Below are 18,602 nucleotides of genomic sequence, written 5' to 3' on the forward strand. Positions count from 1 at the left end.
TAGATAAAATGTCAAAGCTTTTTACTACAGAAAAAAACAAGCCACCAGCGGTGTCTAATTCTCAGAATCTTCAGTACTACAGCCAAGTGAAATACTGACACAGGATAGGATTATTATTTGTAGGAACAAGTTATTTTCAGTTTTCAACAAAATAAAACAGCAGCAGTTACTGAATGACAAAGCTTTTAACTTTCCTTTAGGTACCCAGGCCAACATCCACACTGCCTGATCAGATAAGCATCTTAACATAGCCTGTCCAAACAAAACACCACACTAAAAATATCCTTTTCTTATTTTTATCACTGTTGCTATCTGTACAACTAGGGTATTAAGGAGCTGCGAAGGCCAATTTCCTATGTTTTCAAGAAAGAAAGCAATTGCTTATATTCTGAATCTGACTGGAAATTGGACAACCTGATCTGCTCAAATCAGTTTAGCTGCTGTGACAGAAGCTGAAGAATGGTATCCTATGCTGTTGGTATCTTGAAGAATGGTAACCCAGATAGGGCAAAACTATGGATTTCTGCCCCATTTACCCTTGAAAAAAGAAGCTAAAATACTGTTTAGTTTCTCAGATATATGGGATCCCATAACATCCATCCATCCATATAACATCATCTGTCTACCTTATTAACACATAAAGATTACACTTTATTTTAAGCTTAGCACTTGCCAACTGGGCTGCTCATGCTTAGATGCCAAGATGGAATGTAATCAAGAAACAGAACCATAAAATGCTCTAATGTTCTGACATATTTTCCTTTGTTCAACTGAAATGATGAATTGTGATCAGTGCATTGTTCTTTCTTTCTGTTTCACAGTCTGACAAACATTTTAAGAGAGAAGGTGGGGGGGGAGGGGGTTGTTGCCTTTAACATAAGAAGAGCCCTGCTGGATTAGTCGAAAGGCCTATCTAGTCCAGCATCCTGTTGTTTCCCACAGTGGCCAGCCAGGTGCCTATAGGAAGCACACAAGCAAGGCATGAGTGTAATAGCACCATCTCACTTGTGATCCCCAGCAGTGCCTCTGATACTGCTGGACATAATATATAGCCATCATGATTAGTAGTCATTGACAGACTTATCCTCCATGTGATTCTTACTTTTGAAAGGCGTCTTCTCCTCCTCTTCCTTTGCCATGTGTGCATTTTTAGGGTCTTTAACTCTTTGATTTCTCCATGAGTTCAAGTTGCTTAGCTCACATTAGCCATATTCATCCTGTGCTTTCTCTTTCCTCCCCTAAATTTCTTTTGGAAACTTTCCGTTGCGGCTGCCCACCAACATGACAGCATCTACCAGCAGAGTGGATCCCTCCTCCTGTCTTGCAGTTCCCCATGCCACCTAAATCTGCTCCAGAGGGTTGGGGGGCCTTCCAGAGAACTGTTGGGTGTGTGTAGGGATATGAAGGCTTGAACAAAGAAATCAGAAAAAACCAAAAACCCCTGGGAAAAAATGGGTCAATTTTTGTTGTTGTTTACTCCCCATTCCCCCCCCCCCAAGCCCCAGCCTTCACATCTGTAGATGTGTGTGAAGGTGCTGCAGGGTAGAGAAGAGGGCAGAAAAGTGCTGTTACACAAGCAGAAGCCCACTTGTGCAACTTTGGATGTACCCCATAGCCATTTTTTCTTAATTGTGTGAAGAATTATATGTATTATACAACCTCTGATACATTTACTATATCCTAGCATGTGGGTTTTAGAGTTTTTAAAGATATAAACCTTATTCACAGATGGCCAGGAACTCCCGATGGCAGAAAATATAGTTGCTGAGCCACACCTGTAGAAGGAATCCTGGGTGCAGCTCTGCCGCTTTTGGTACCCCCCCCCCCAGCTTTTAAATTTTTTATTTTATTTTGGTGATGCAGGTATGAATCTTCACTGAAGGTGACACCTCTTTTGACCTCCATGTTTTCTTCTTAATGTTTATTGTCAATTCATCATTTATCGATTGCTCAGATAAATCAAATGGTGGTTTAGAGGTCATTGCTGTGTACATTTATTTGGCCGCTTTTAAAGTTCCTCAGAAAAACCATAACAGTGGTGAGATCCAGCTTTCAGATTCAGTTTGTCATGATTAAGCCTGCTGGGTAAAACTCATCTTAAGTATTATCCCTTAACACAATATCCATAAAGCTGAATATATATACGTGTGTGTGTGTGTGTGTGTGTGTGTGTGTTGTCCGTCCATCCCAGTAGTTAAAAAGGAATACAGCACAACTGGTTATTATGGGACAATTTTTATTAGCTAGTAGAAGAAATGTTTTAGAAGCTTGTGATGTTTCTTTGGGAACAATTGCTAAAGGTCTGGGGACTGCCTTGGCTCATAGCCTTACATGCTATTAATCATATCACTGCAACAGGGGCTGGGAATTGCTTTCTACTAAGGCTGCAATGTTTAGTTGGTTAATCTGTTAGACAAGTGGAACCCAATCATGACCAAGTTCCAATTCCTTGCATCAAGTTTTACAAATCCCACAATCAAATTAATTCAACCAGTGAATTTCTATCAGCCTAAAGGCAGCATTCATGCAGAAATGAATCAGCCACCCCTTGATTCCAGTGAGCACAGGGTGTGTTAGAAACTATGCAAGTTTGTAAAGAAGTCTTTCTTTTCCCTCGCAGCTATGCCAAAATATTATCATCTTCCTTTCCTTAGACATTCTTTTCTGACTCATGAGCTTGACCTTCTCTGTCATTGTCACTACCAAGCTGAAAATGCAGTTTATGATCCTTGTCCTTCAAAATGTGTAGGATTAAAAGGCACCCCTTCACTTCTTAATAATACTGCTTCTTAACACATTAGAAATGTTTCTACTGGGTGAAACGAGGCACACCCAATCTCCTTAAGGGCTGAGTACTCAGTTATCCAAACACACCCAGCATAAGAAACAACTCATGATTAGGAAGAGAAGCAGTAACTCTGGGCAGGCCCAACCTGCTCATCTGCTCTTTGCTTAACCTGTTTCTCTTTTTGGTGGATTTCTTATTAATTTTCAAACTTGTTTTTATTTTTTGTATTTACCTACATGGATGTTTCTCTCCCCACCCCCTCCTGCCCCTTACTTTTAGGGAGGGTTTAGCATATGTGCACAAACTGGAATAAACCCAAGCAAAGTTTCATTCTTGCATTCTCCTCCTGCACACTGGGGAAAACTTTGCTATCATTTCATTTCACTTTTAAAGAATCCTGGTTTGGCATGTCATATGAATCAGAGATCATGGTTTAAATTACACTCTGTTTCGTTAAACAAACCAGCTTCAGAAACCATGGTTTGAAGTTGGCTCATTTAGAAACTGACCAGAGTTTACTTTAAACCACAAAATCTGATTCATATAACAGGAAAAGCCAGGATTCTTCGAAGCTAAATCCTAGTGCTGCATGGCATACTATTCTGCAGGGTCCTTCAGTCCTTAGCAGTGGCTTTTCAGGGATGCAAGGGGCTTCATCAGAAAAAAATAGTTGTATAGGTGGAACTCTGTTTGTAGTTCTTAGGATCCAAGCCTCTGCGAATTCATTTCTGTGAAATGTCTATATATCATGACATTGTATATGATGTCTTCTTGCATTTACTTTGTACACAACAAATAGAAGGTCACATAAAATAGATTTCAAGTAATCTCAGGTTTTCCTGGTCAGAGGTCCCAAGTTCAGTGATTTTCTAATGTGAAGTATTTTGGACCATGACTCCAAAACTCTAATATAGTTTGCTGAGGATCCTAAAATGAACACCCTGGAACTTTATGCAATCCAACACATTTATATACTAAACACATTTCAGTGGTATTTGCTTACCAATGAATATGTGTAAGATCTGAGTGCCAGTACATTGTCTGTGCACTATGATTTATTGACCAACACAAAAGGAAAGGAGGTTGTAAGACCAATCAGCTATTCTTTAAATGACAATTAAGATTGCCCTCAACAGCTGCATATCCCTATGAGAATAAAACCAATTCTCAATAGTCCATCAAACTCTACCATCCTAGTTACGAGAAACTAGTGCATTCAAGAAACAGACCCCAGGATAGGGCTATGCAAATAGGAACAGACTTGATTCTCAGTGGCTGAGGTTACTGGGAGGAGAGAGCATGTTTTGCATTCATCCCTGTACTTTACCACCATGTGAGAAAGGAGTTCTATTCTCTCCAAAGGGGAGAAAAAATAAAGCACTGTGCTTAGAAATGAGGAGAAACCACCTCTGACAATAGGTGGTTAGTTCTCACTAGAGAGATCCCAGGGAAGGAGATCACAGGCACATCACACTTCTACACATATCACTTGTCTCCCCATTTTGGGGGTGGGGGTTAATCTGTAATAAATGGTAGTAAGCAAGAGAATATGCATTATTAAATGCTTATGAATTATTAAACATCCATGGCAAGACCAACTTATTATCATGATTTCAGAAAGCATCTAAGTGAATAAATGTGAAATATGTGCTGAAACCAAGACAATACATGCACAGGCAAGTTTAATCTTAGGATGTGGATCACCTGCAAAGAACATGCCCAAGATCGAGTGAAATAATACATACAGGACCACACCTAGTTTGAAGCATTCAAAGATGAAATTTCGTATGATGGAAATAATAAACACACCATTTCCAGTGATTACATTAATAAAAGCTGGGATAGCAGTTCAATCCTCTCTTCCCTTTTACCGAAAACCAGATCAAACGGATCACGTTGTCTGGCTGGGTGTCACACAAGCTAGGAGTGCCAGGTCAATAAAGCTTGAATGAGCAAGATGAAGACATCAGTCTGTATCCACATGCATATCTCCATTTGCAATGCATGGAAAGCTGCTTGTGCACAAAGATCTCCCTTGAGGGATCAGAGTCAGTGACTATTTCTACCCTCCAACAGAAAAATCTTACTAATAATGGGTTCATCAGCAACCATATAAACAACACTAATCATGGGGTAATATTTTTCCTCCCTCAAACGATATACATAGAGTCAGGCATTGTACTACAATTGTGGACTTCTGTAGGCATAGTCTGAAGTCTCAAATTCATGGAAGCCCTCCTCTGTGAATTGAAGGCTAACCGAATCATCTTCAGAGAGATATGCCTTTATTTATAAACTTGTAGCCAGACAGCAAACTTCAGACTTATAAGCACTGCAAATCATACTGAACACCAACACCTTGGAGTCTAGTCTGAACACGTACCTCTTGCAAAATAAGTAAATACATGCATTTTTTCCTTTTGCAAAATCTATGCTGATGATCCAGCTCTGTGGCCAATCAAATGGCTCTTCAGATGCCTTAGTCAGGGGCATTCCCACTGCTGCACTTTGCCAGTGCAGCAATGGCAAAGGCGGTTTATATGCCAGTATTGGGTTAGGTCCTTGTCTTGCATCTTGAATCTGCTCTGTGACCTTAAAGCGGTATAGTGGTTTACAGGATTGGGCCTTTAATTATTATTTCCTTGTTTTCTTCCTGTGGGGTGGTGGTGGTGTCATTCTCCAGGTATGAGTAACCATGCTTCAGTAAGCGGATTCAGCTGCTTGTCTTTCACTTTAGTGATTTATTTCTGATTTTTTTTTTAAGGAGCATGTAACAAACCCAAGATCAAAGTCAATATATTTAATTATCCTGAAATCTATTTTTCAGTTTCTTGTGAACAAAACTATGCATATGTATCCCACTTCCCTCCTAGCAGCTCAGGAGGGTGACATTCATGGTGTCAGCCCATTTTATACTCAGAATAACCCAATGAGGAGAGGCTGCGTGATAGTGACTGACCTAAAGTAAGTCAGTGAACTCCAAGACTGAATGTGGGTCTCCGCAGTCCAAGACCGAATGTGGGTCTCCGCAGTCCAAGACCAACAATCTGTCCATTATACCATTTTACTTGCAAAGATTTTACTTTGTCACTTGTGCTTACAGTTCCCTACATTCTTCACTTATGTTCGGTGACTTATTGTGGTACAAAGAACTCTGTCCCAACGGCTAGTTGCCCTGTGAAAACCACAGCAAGGGGAAAGACACTCTGACCTCCACCACCAGCTAGAGCAGGGGTTGGCAACACACAGCCCGTGGGCCAGATGTGCCCCCCTGGCCATTTTGCAGCCCCTGCTATGTTCCTTGCCACTGCCACCACCCACAATTGTGCCACTAAATCAGCCATGTGTCGAGAAAATGACACCTGTGGCAAAGAATTCTGGTGATTTTGTAGGGAAACAAGGCACATAGGGAGTGCATGCCACTTCCAGGAGTGCGATTCTGTTTGGAGACAAGGTGTGCACCCCCTATGCGCATTCTTTCCTTACAAAATCGCTGTGATTTTTTTGCCACTTTCTCTTCATGCTGCAGTTTTGCCGTTGGGCTTTTGGTGATGGCAGCACATTTGGCGGTGCTGGGGTGTGGCCTCTGACGGGTTCTGGGCTGGGTGGTTATGGTTCCCCAACCCCTGGATGTTGTCCCCTGAGCTAGAGGAACAAGGGCCACTGAGTAGTTCCATCTCCTGCACGCCAGGAAGAACACCACGGCATCCCTTAGCTAGACAAGGAGCTGCTTTGGGAAGTGTGCTTCCCTCCCTCTCCCTGCCAGAAAGCTCCATCACCAACAAACGTTTATTCGTGGCATGTGTGTTCTTATGCATTTTTGTGTTCTTAAGTTTCTCTCCATGGTAATTTTAGATTTTCTTCTGGTGCTTGTTTTAGTCTCTGCTGCTTTTAATTGCTGTATTGATTGTTTTTCATTGTTTTATGTTTTGATTTGATATATATGGATTGTGTGTGTGTGTGTGTGTGTGTGTTGAACATTGCCTTGAGAGCTATCAGCTATGGGGCGACTAATAAATTTTAGAATAATAATAAATCATATTATTATTAACTGCCAAATGAATTTTCCATTTAGTGAAAGGTGTGTGGCTTTTTAATTCTCTTCCCTAACAGGCTAGCTTACTAAAAACTATGGTAATTATAACTGCTCTGCTGTTACATCTTGCAGATATACATAGAGAATAATTTAGAACTGGTTTACATGCTTAAAAGCTAGGAATCCTAGAGGCAAACTGGGTGTATAAGTATACTGTTGACTTTGATGCAGCATGCAAAATAGGAGTGGGGAACCCCTGTCCTGCAGGCCCAATGTGGCCTGTGATGCCTTTGGATCCAGCCCACAGCCTCCCCGCATCAGCTCCCCACACACGGCAATTACATTTAGGGAAAAAGTCCCATTTTCTTGAATGGGACCTTTTTTCTAAGCCCAATTGCCACTTGGGGGAGTGATGGGCGGGGGCATCACAACTGATTTGGGAAGAGTTAACCCCCCTCATGCCACATGCTATGAACCCTCATACTTTCCTTCTGAGCAGCCATAAGACTTAGAAAAAAAAAAAGGTCCCATTCTCATGGCCTAGTTGCTGTGTGAGGGGGCAATGAAAGAATGGTGTGGACAATATGGTGCAGCAACAAGGCCATGGTGGCTTGAGGCTAGTGCCCGGTTTCTGAATTTGGAACTAAAGCTGAGAAACCTGAGGGTAGTCCTTCCCCACAGCAATTATCTAACCTTTTTTTCCACCAATAAGAAAATAAATTCCTTTTGGGTTCCCCGTCCTTGGAAGTCAGGTTATTATAGCCACTCATGCTCTATTTCTTTTCTGCTAAATCTATCCATTTCTGCCCTCCAGTCCACCATTAACACCAGTACCTGAACTTCATTAGTCGTATAGCCTCTCAGTTCTCTTCTCTCCCATTCTCACACCACCACCTTCTTCTGCTAACTTGGCAAAATGCTAATTTCTCTAACCTTCGTCGTTCCCTGTCTTTTCTAGTCAGGTTTATTAGAGCTGGTATACTGGCTAACCAAGCCATTTTTCTCTTTTGTAATGAATGCATGCAAGTGTTATTGAGAACACATATCTGTACCAATAAAGTGTGTGCTTTTAGACTCTGAATGAAAGTTAATTCATTCATTCATTCATTCATTTCATTTATTATATTTCTATACCCATAGCTGAAGCTCTCTGGGTGATTCACAAAAATTTGAGCTAATTTCCCCATTTTAGAAGTAGCCATTCCCTGTTTTAGTTAGAACATGGTTCATGAAGCCACTCTGTGTGCACCTCACCTATAGTTAAAGGCCCTCTTAGAGCTTCACTGGTCGTTACTCATGACTACATGAAAGTAACATGTCCATGTGAATGAAGATGCATGGCAACACACTGTGTGTGTAGTATTTATCAAACATGTGAAGTGGCTCTCCGAATCGAACAATGATTAATAAAAATCTATTTTTGTCATACATTAAACAGTACTAATATGGTTCCTAAATAACAATTTGTAGTCTTTCATTTTATTTTTAAATAATTATATGGTGCATGAAATGTTTATTTATGTCTTTAAATCCAATCAGCAAATTGGTGAAGCCACAGGAAGTTGAGACCTGAACATTAGCAACATTAGTAAATTGGATTGTGTGTTAAAAGTAGGTAATTATTTTCTAATTAAAAATAAATTAATACTAGAGCAGCCTTCCCCAACAAGATGCCCCCCAGATGTTTTGGATCACAACTTCCAGCATTCTCCACCATTGGCTGGTGCTTCTGGGAGGTGATGTCCAAAGCATAGAGTGGGGAAAGTTATTCTAGAGGAATGGCTCAAACTATGTAAAACCACTCTCAGAATATGGTTGCAATTTAAACATAAATTCCTAAAAGGGTTATTAGTCTGCTTCTATTGAACTGGTAGTACTTTGGTTGGCTTTGAAGGCTTCTAGTAGCCATATAAAAACATGAAACCGCTTAGAGCAGAGGTGAGGAATGTATGGCCCTCCAGATGTTGGTGGCCTGCAACTCCCATCAGTCTTAGCCAGCATAGCCAATGGTTAGAGATGATGGGAGTTGCAGTTCAACAACATCTGGAAGGCCTTACGTTCCCCATCTCTGACCTAGAGCAAGGGTGGACACCTTTTCTTAAAGCTTCCTCCTGTCCTTTGCAGCATGCAAACTTGGATTGCTAGCTGAAAATTACAAAAATGAAAGACATTCTTCAGTGATGGTTCATAGTAGTGAGTGCTCAGAAGCTAGATTTTCCTGAATCAAGGAATGTTCATCACGACTTACAAAACAATAGAGATGATCTTTAAAATAACTGATGATCCCTGAATAAGGGACATCTGAATAAGGATCACTTGAATAAAGGACATCTAGATGATGAAAAGGAAGACTAGATCAAGGAGAGCTGTGGAGTGTGTTCTATAGACAAGAGTTCTTCTGTATTTGATGTAATGAGAATCCAGGCAATTCAGATGGTAGGGAAGCAGCAAAGTAGCATGGCTCACTAAGAGCAGAAGTCTTGAATGGGTAGGGCAGGGCATAATCCTTGGATTGGCCTCAGCTGGAGGCTCCCTCTCCCTCAGTGCTATCTTGGTGGGATTCTGTGAAACCCAGAATCATTTCCTCCCAGGCAACAGGGAGGGAAGGGCAAGCCCTGAGGCCCAGTCCATCCAATTTCTTCTTCTCCCCAGCATTTCAGCAGGGGAGGGATACTTTGAAATGAGAAAGAGCACGTTCTGCAAGTCTTTTTTGGAACAAGCCCTATCAATTTTAGCAGGAGAGCTGAATTAACCCGGCCCTTTACTTTAGACAGTCAAAGCTTGAGTTAGCAAAAAAAGAAAAAGAGGGAGAGAGGGAGGGAGACAGGGAGAGAAAAGGAAGAAAGTTGCATTCACTTTCTCCATCATATACTTGTTGCTGCTGCTTTGCTGGCCTGGGCATCACTTTTTCCTTTCACCCTCACTCTCCTGAGGACCACCACTGGGCCCAAAAGGTCAGTAAACCAATAAGCCCCTGAACCCTCTGAATTCCAGAGTGCTGGAAATGGTGCTACCAGCTGTGGTAAGGTATAGAGGCATCATGTTGCGTAGAACTGTCTGGCTACAGCTTCTCTTCAGCCTACCGGTGAGTAGAAAATAATGTGGAATTGTCTGTACAGCAATAGCAAGTTGCCAGAAAACAAATCATTGTGAAATTAAGGGCCCAAATAACATTGCTGTGATTAGTTAAGTTCAAAGACAGTATAGCATTACAGATGTTTCTCTCATGTGTGTTGGGAATGGGATATGCTAAGAATGCACAGCACTTACTGTATTTTATGAAACTGATATAATTTAAAATATATTGTCTTTTCTTAGAACAGGGGACATCCCATACATCTGACACTTGGCAATGATGAATATGAAACTGAGAGTGTCTACCGTTATTGAAAGTGCTTCTACCATTTGCAGTAATCCTTTCCTAATTATCAAATGTAGTTAAATAAATACATAAATAATAAATCTAAGTAACATTGACAATTTAAAAACCAGTTTGGAACTTCTTTATTGTTAGTTAGGGTCTGATAATTCATTGGTTAATTTAATGTACTTAATGCATAGATCAATGTTTCAAACATGGGGGATAGCATGGAACCATTTGATACAGTTCTGTGGAATCATAGTATTCCAAAATCAGGTACATCTATTATGATTTAAGGAGTTTTAATATTCTGGAATCAGGAAACATTTTCAATAAACTTCAGAGACATTGGGAAACTTAAGCCCATACAAGATGTTCAGGGCTGCAATCCAAAACCCACTTACCTGAGAGTAAAACCCACCGAATTCAGTGGAAATTACTTCTGCTTAGACATGTATAGGATTGCACTGTAAATGTTCTGTACATTTATTTCTTTGTTTTCTGTATCAGACAGGGAAACTTGGCCCTCTTAGAATGGATGAAAAAGGAAATATTAGTGCATCAATGACATATGATATCAGGATAATTATTTCTGTATTTGCACTAAAATATTACAAAGCATTATGTTTAAATAAAATGATATTTGATTCTTTTGAGCAAAATCAAAATTCAGAAGAAGGAATAATCTCTATTTTTGTTAAACTTCCCTGCATTTGTTTGAACTTCTGTGGGAATTTATTATTAGTAAATGATTGCTGTGATTCAGTTCTGACTATTGGAAGTGGTTCATAATAGTTAGAAAGAATACAAATATTAGGATTATACTAGAGACATTTTCTGTTGTAGTTTTATAGCATAAAGGTCATAACTGTCATTCTGAAGATGGAGGCCTGGTTTGCACAGGAACAGGTTGTTTGATGTCATGTCCGAACCTGGAACTCTGGCTTTTTTTAGGGACAAACAACCCAGAGTTTGAACCCAAGGTTTGTTATGGGATTCAAACTCTCGTTTGTTGGTCCCTCAACAACCCAGAATTCCTGGTTTGTACATCGCAGCAAACAACCCAGGAATTGGTTGTTTCTAAACTGGATGCAAAGCAGAAGTGGTGAGCAGTCAGGAGGCAGAACACTCACTCCTGCATGGCCCCAACCAACCACGGGTTAATTCCTATGATTAATTCATTGCGTGAAAACTGGATCAGAGTATTTTCTTACACTATTCTACAGAGGTGACTTGGAATCATAAGCTGTCAATATTAATGCTAATCAGATAACAGAAACTATAAAAATAGGGAGATGGGAAGAAGTAAAGTATGATCCAACTACTGTTCATGTCATAATACTTAGGAATGTCCAGGAAAACCTTCCCGTCCACTCACAGATTCGTGCAAATAATGAGCAAGGGGTATGATACAGTTCACATAGGATGAATGCATGTGTGGAATGCATCCACACGTAAAAATATTTCTGCATAGTTAGCATATAAAAATAAAGAAATACAAGAAGAGCGAGTTTTTAGTTTTGGTTGAGGACTGTAGGGTTGGGCTGACCCATGTTGCCCCTCATCTAGGCCTAAAAGCAAAGGTAATTGTGACATTCTTTGTTATCTGTTGCAAAGGTCAAATTGAGGATCCTTGAGTTTCACCCCACCCCCAATCCATCACTAATATGATTAAGTTTCAGTGGCTCGTTTCATCAAATGTAGTTAAATGGAATTTTCAAAATGTATTTACTTTTAAGGAATTTAAAATGGAGCTGGAACTTTTGCAGCTAATTGTTTAAACACAGAGATAGTGTTAGGAAAATATACCTTTACAGCAGGAAACTCCATCACCTAGTTTTTTTCAGTCCATTGTGCTTTTAATGTTTGTGATGATATGCTTAATAATACAAAGCAATGCAAAGTAAGGTCAGGGAGGATCAGAGCAATGAATCCTTTTCCTCATCTCAAGATCCTAAGACCTGCTGATGTAGTTGAGAGGCCCAAGGAAACAGCCCATTTCGGGGTTTTATACCAGCTACTACTGGCAGGAGCACCAGAAGGAGTGGTTTTTCTCCAGCAGAGTGGACTGGAGCTGCTGGAGTGGGGGTGGATGGAGCCCCCTATTGATGGAGCTCCTCTTCGCCAGTGGCACAGGGGCACCTCCACTGAATGCTAAGCCTTTCCAATGGCCTAGGACTGCACTTACTTCTCTTCTACTAGAATTAATATTTTGTTCGTACATTAAGTTGTTTGAGCATTGTCACTGAATTTTATATTTCCTGCTTCAGAACTGCAAACCTTTGTGAGCCAAGTACTGCTAAATATTTTTATAAATTAAATTACAAGACCATCAGAACTTTGTACTTTCATATTAAAAAAAAGTGCATGTTCTTAAGCTTTTGAATTTCCCCCCTCCCCTTAGGTATTGAGTTTGTTTTGTGAAGCTTGCAAGAAAGTGCCGTTTAATGTCCCTCATAAACTGGAGGCAGGGATGTTTGTTGGCAGAGGTGAGAAAGTCTAAGAATGCCTTGCTTTTACACTTATGTGGATGTTAGCAATTTTAGTATATGCAATAATCTGCAGCTGATATCTGGCTGGCTGTTTCTAACAAAACTCTTCAAATGGTATCTAGGTGATATTTATGTTAAATTAAATTTTAACTAGAGTTGCTCACAGACACTGGAATTTGAATTCTGAGGTCACCAAAGTTCTCCTATACGCTGCAGGCCACTGGTGATATCAGCAGCTAAACCAATGGTAGCTAGAAAGGCAGTGGCTCTTTTGCATGTCTATTGCAACACTGATTTATGGAGCAATCCTAAGTGGGTTGGGTGGTTGGGTAAAGTGGTAGAACCCCTTCCACTGCTTATGCCCTTCCAGCTAATGCTGGCCAAGGCGGGAGTTGAGGGGGGCAGCTCTACTGGTCTTTTCAGTCCAGCAGATGTTCTGTTTTCTAAATTTCCCTCCATTAAAATCAATGGGAGAGGGAAATTATGTGTGCCAGGATGGTGAAGACAAGGAGCCCAATCCTGGGGCCTGTCAGAAGAATGGAGGGGCTTTGTATCCAGTGGAACTACCCCAAGAGCATGCCCCCACCCCTAGATGCACCCCTGGAACATGCCCCCTGCACCCAGAGTGTTGTGGGACCTACCAGCAGGAGTAACTTCACCAGCAGTAGATACACCCACAGAGTTTTCCTTGGACATAGCAGGAGCTGTTGAGGTGAATGTGCCTTCCCCTCTGGCAGAACTTTCTTCAGTTGGCAGAGAGGCACCCCTGCTCCCCCCACCCCTGGTCAGATGGCCATCTGAGGGTGTTAGGATTGTACGGTTAGGCAGTGGAGGCTGGTGGTTCCTACGATGTCAGTGGGGCGGTGAATCCGCTCCAAGTTTCAGTCAGAACTAGCCAGAACTCTAAAGGAGCTATCTAGGGTGCTAAAATCTAATTTTAGATTGACACACCTTGCTTACTTCAGAATTTTTCCTTTGTAAATGTTGCTTCTCCTACTTCAACTAGTTTTTGAAATTTACCTTTTCTTATAGTAAACGTGAAATGGTGTCTTAAGCATTCAGGAATAATTAGCTCAAGCAATCCCAACTTTACAATTCTGGAAGATGGTTCACTGTATACAACAAATGATATTTCCTTGTCTTCTCATGAAAACACTATCACCATATTCTTTAAAGACATTCATGAACAAAAGAAGATATATGGTAGTTTGCTAACCTATCCAAAAAAGGTATATATATTTTACATCATTATATTTCACACTATTTTTGCTCTTCAAGTTTGTTCCTCATCTTTTAACATTAATATTTTACTTTATATGATAGTCTACATGGCCTGTGCATAAGATCAGAAATTGAACATATAGTGTTAGCAATTTCCCAAATTACTGCTAAATATTCCCATTAAAATTGCTATATCAAATATAACTTTGACCAAGAGAATTAATGTTTCTAAGGGTGCAAATCCATACATGTTTGGCTGGGGAATGCTGAGAGTTGTAGGACTTTTTTCTGTCTAAACATGCATAGGATTGTGTCTACAAAGTTCAGTGCACTTTGTAGGGGGGGAAACAGAATTTAATGGGCATAGTGCAAGGAGGAGAGTATTAGAATTCTTTCACATGACAGAAGAATTCTACATAGTACAATTGTGCTAGAAGCCAGAAAGTAATATTTTAAGACTGGGCTGGCCCTACCATTAGGCTGTGAGGCAGTTGCTTCAGGCAGCAGATGCTGGGAGGCAGCAGAAAAGTGGTGGAGGAGGGAGCTGTGTGTGATACACACAGCTAGCCTGCTGCCTTCATCCCCAGTATTGAAATAAGATTCAGCTGGTAGTTCAGCCAGCTTTTGTACATGGAATAGGTGGGAACGCCATCTTGTTATTTTGCCTCAGGCAGCAAAATGTCCTTGGCCAGCCCTGTTTTAAGATGGCTAGTGAGTAACTACTTGAGTCACAGAGGGATTGAAAAATAGGGGAATGTACCTAACAAAATATATACCCCCAAATACATGATTTCTATTGCTGTTTGTTTAAACTATCTCTTTCTGTCTTCTAGACCAGAAGAACTAAGGAAAGACATGTACGAGATACTGTTCTAAGGTGAACTAAACGAAGATGGGTTCCTGTCCCAACCACTATAATGGAAAATTCTCTAGGACCTTTTCCAATGCAAATTCAACAGGTTTAAAAAAATAATACATCCGTCATTTTACAATGAAATTATCTTAACATCTAACCTGCACCAGATAATATATGTTACTGTGAAGGTATAGATTACTGAGAAAAGTGGGAGAAAACCCATCCTAGGTATTATTGAAGAATATGATTTGTAAGTGAAATGCTCATGAAATCAGTGGGACTTTTGACAAATGGAGGGAGCAATCCTATGGCCCCTAGACAGTGTCTGAGGGGCCATAGGATAGTTTGGATTGCCCAATCTGAGGTTGGAGAAAGCACTCCAACTTCAGAGGGGGGAATTGGAGATCTGACTCCCCTCCCCTTTGCAGCTGGTGAAGAAAGAACTGTGCCAGCTTGCTTACGAGGTCAGAAACTCAACCTCAGAGGAGGAAAGGGGGTATGCCAGTGGGCGGGAAGGGGAGGAGACTGGAGAGGCCATGATATGAGCTATCCTGAGCCTCTCCCAGCCTCCTTCTCTCTCCCTCTGAAACACCTTCACTAGATGGGCAAAAAAGCCCATCTAGCGAAAAATGCAGAGTGGGAGGAGAGGGAGGCGAAGATTGCCTCTGCTGCTCCTCCAGCCCTGCATAGGATGATCGTAAGCTTCTGCGTTTAGGGGCTTATGATAATCGAGGGTGCAATCGATAGGATTGTGCCCTAAATGATTTTAGGGATGAAATGCTAGGAGAGCAGTCATGAAGTTCTGAGCGTTTTACATTTTTTATAGGTGATTAGAGGGAGCACTCTCATCAGTGACAACTACAATGTCAAAAGTAGCCTTCAGAGTAGCACTCTGCAGTCCGGTACTCACAGCTACACAGTGCCGCTTTTCAATTCTTGCAAGGTAGCTTGCAAGACAAACTTGATCATCATCCTGGAAGTTCTTATTTTCATGTGTAAATTACTGCCCCACCTTGTAACTTCCTTTTGTTTTGCTGAGATTGTCTGTGTTAAACCAGTGTTGCAGATATATACCTTCAGTTGTATCCCATGTTAGTATAACTTAAGTCCCAATGCATTTCAATGGATCTACTTTAAGGAGGATTAACACTGTATACTACTCACTGTTGCAACGGTTTAGGATTGGAGATTCCATTTTTCCTCTGCTCACATCCTATGAACAAGTCTGTAATTACAACAGAGTAGATATGTGAAGTCTGGGTTACATACTTACAGCACAAATGGAAGCCCATTAAATGTCACAGCAAATGCCACCTTGAAGTCACATAGAAAGAAAAGCGTTTGTGCTTGGTGTCAGCTCCACACAAACCTGTAGTATTTGCAAGCATCTCACTAAACTTCCTACTGGTAAGAGCTGTTTGACAGTGGAACAGAGTGCCTTTGAACCTTGGATAGCTGCTTTAGAGTTTTCACTGAAACCCGGAGCAGATTCACCACCCCGACGAGATCGGAGCCACCAGCCTCCACTGGTGGTGGGCTCTTCTTTGCTGGAGGTATTTAAGTGAAGCTGTATGGCCATCTATCTTGGATGGTATAGCTGCAACCTGCCTTGTACATTCTGCATTAAGCTGGGGGTTGGTCTAGATGACCTCTAAAATACCATTCAGTTCTATAATTTTATGATTCTGCTATGTGGATTAGCCTAATCACATGGAATTTCTACTGCAATGCTAGTGGCCACCAGGAATGTGTAGCACTGGCAGGGATATGCTCCATTTAATCAGGATTATCCACACCAGGTTACAAGCATTATGGACCTTGTAGGGAGCCACTAACACATGGAAGTATTTTAGAACAATGTAGTGCAAAGGCATCCTTTGTGCATCCTGAGATTCCTAATGGATTCTGAATAAATAGATAAGAAGGAAGGAATTATAAGGTGTTTGTTAATAATGGTTTCTGCTTCAAGTTTGTTTGTATTTTCACAGTTGACTTCTGACACGGCTCTAAAATACAACATTACATATTCCATAAGTGGTCATGGTGTTGACAAACCCCCACTAAATTACTTTTACATTGAGAAAGAAATGGGAAGTCTCTTCGTTACCAGATCAATAGATTGGGAAGCATACCCAGAATTTCAGGTATGGGTTTCAAACTTGTCTTTATTGACTGATAATAAACAGTGGCTATTACATGGCTTCTTCAGCAAAGGAGATCATTACCTTGTCGTGGTGTTGGAGCTTGAGCACCTCAATGACGTCATGAGCTAAACTGTGGAGGGACACCCAAGACGGGAAGGTCATGGCAGAGAGGTCAGACTAAATACGATCCCTGGGGAAGGAAACGGCAACCCACCCCAGTATTCTTGCCATGAAAACTAAATGGATCAGTACAACCAGAGATATGTACCATCGGAAGATGGGACTCCCAGGTCGGAAGATGGTCAAAATGCTACTGGGGAGGAACAGAGGATAAGTTCAACTAAGCCCCTGATGTGATGACACAGCTAGCTCAAAGCCGAAAGGACGGCTAGCAGCCGATGGTGCTGGTGGTGAATGACAAATCTGATGTTCTAAAGATCAACACACCATAGGAACCTGGAATGTAAGATCTATGAGCCAGGGCAAATTGGATGTGGTTATTGGGGAAATGTCAAGATTAAATATAGACATTTTGGGTGTCAGTGAACTGAAATGGACTGGAATGGGCCACTTCACATCAGATGACCACCAGATCTACTACTGTGGACAAGAGGACCACAGAAGAAATGGAGTAGCCTTCATAATTCATAATAAAGTGGCTAAAGCAGTGCTTGGATACAATCCAAAAAATGACAGAATGATCTCAATTCGAATTCAGGGTAAGCCATTTAACATCACAGTGATCCAAATATACGCTCCAACCACAGATGCTGAAGAAGCAGAAGTAGATCAGTTCTATGAGGATCTGCAGCACCTACTGGATAGTATGCCAAAAAGAGAAGTTATTTTCATTACAGGAGACTGGAATGCTAAGGTGGGTAGTTAAACAACACCTGGAATTACAGGCAAGCATAGTCTGGGAGAACAAAATGAAACAGGACATAGGCTGATAGAATTTTGCCAAGACAACTCACTATGCATAACAAACACTCTCTTCCAACAACCTAAGAGACGACTTTATACATGGACTTCACCAGACGGTCGACACCAAAATCAGATTGACTACTTCCTTTGTAGCCAAAGGTGGCGGACATCTATACGGTCAGCAAAAACAAGACCTGGAGCTGATTGTAGTTCAGATCACAAACTGCTTATTGCACAATTTAGAATCAGACTAAAGAGAATAGGGAAGACCCACCGATCAGTCAGATATGAACTCACTAATATTCCTAATGAATATGCAGTGGAGGTGAAGAATAGATTTAAGGGACTAGATTTAGTAGATAGGGTCCTGGAAGAACTATGGACAGACATTCGCAACATTGTTCAGGAGGCGGCAACAAAAAACATCCCAAAGAAAAAGAAAACCAAGAAGGCAAGATGGCTGTCTGCTGAGACACTGGAAGCAGCCCAAGAAAGAAGGAAAGCAAAAGGCAACAGTGATAGGGGGAGATATGCCCAGTTAAATGCAAAATTCCAGAGGTTAGCCAGAAGAGATCAGGAATTATTTTTAAACAAGCAATGTGCGGAAGTGGAAGAAGATAATAGAACAGGAAGGACAAGAGACCTGTTCCAGAAAATTAGAAACATCGGAGGTAAATTCCAGGCAAAAATGGGTATGATCAAACGCAAAGATGGTAAGGACCTAACAGAAGCAGAAGAGATCAAGAAAAGGTGGCAAGAATATACGCAAGATCTGTATAG

At 41.0% G+C, this 18,602-nt stretch overlaps 1 pseudogene; it reads left to right on the forward strand.

Annotated features, from left to right (window-relative positions):
* The first annotated feature begins 9,828 nt into the window (after positions 1 to 9,828).
* The window catches only part of LOC146347023 (desmocollin-1-like), a 30,252-nt pseudogene continuing 21,478 nt past the window's right edge, over positions 9,829 to 18,602 (forward strand).

This window comes from Heloderma suspectum, chromosome 4, assembly GCF_057233095.1.
Source record: "Heloderma suspectum isolate Gila_16-S chromosome 4, 16-S_ref, whole genome shotgun sequence".
NCBI lineage: Eukaryota > Metazoa > Chordata > Lepidosauria > Squamata > Helodermatidae > Heloderma > Heloderma suspectum.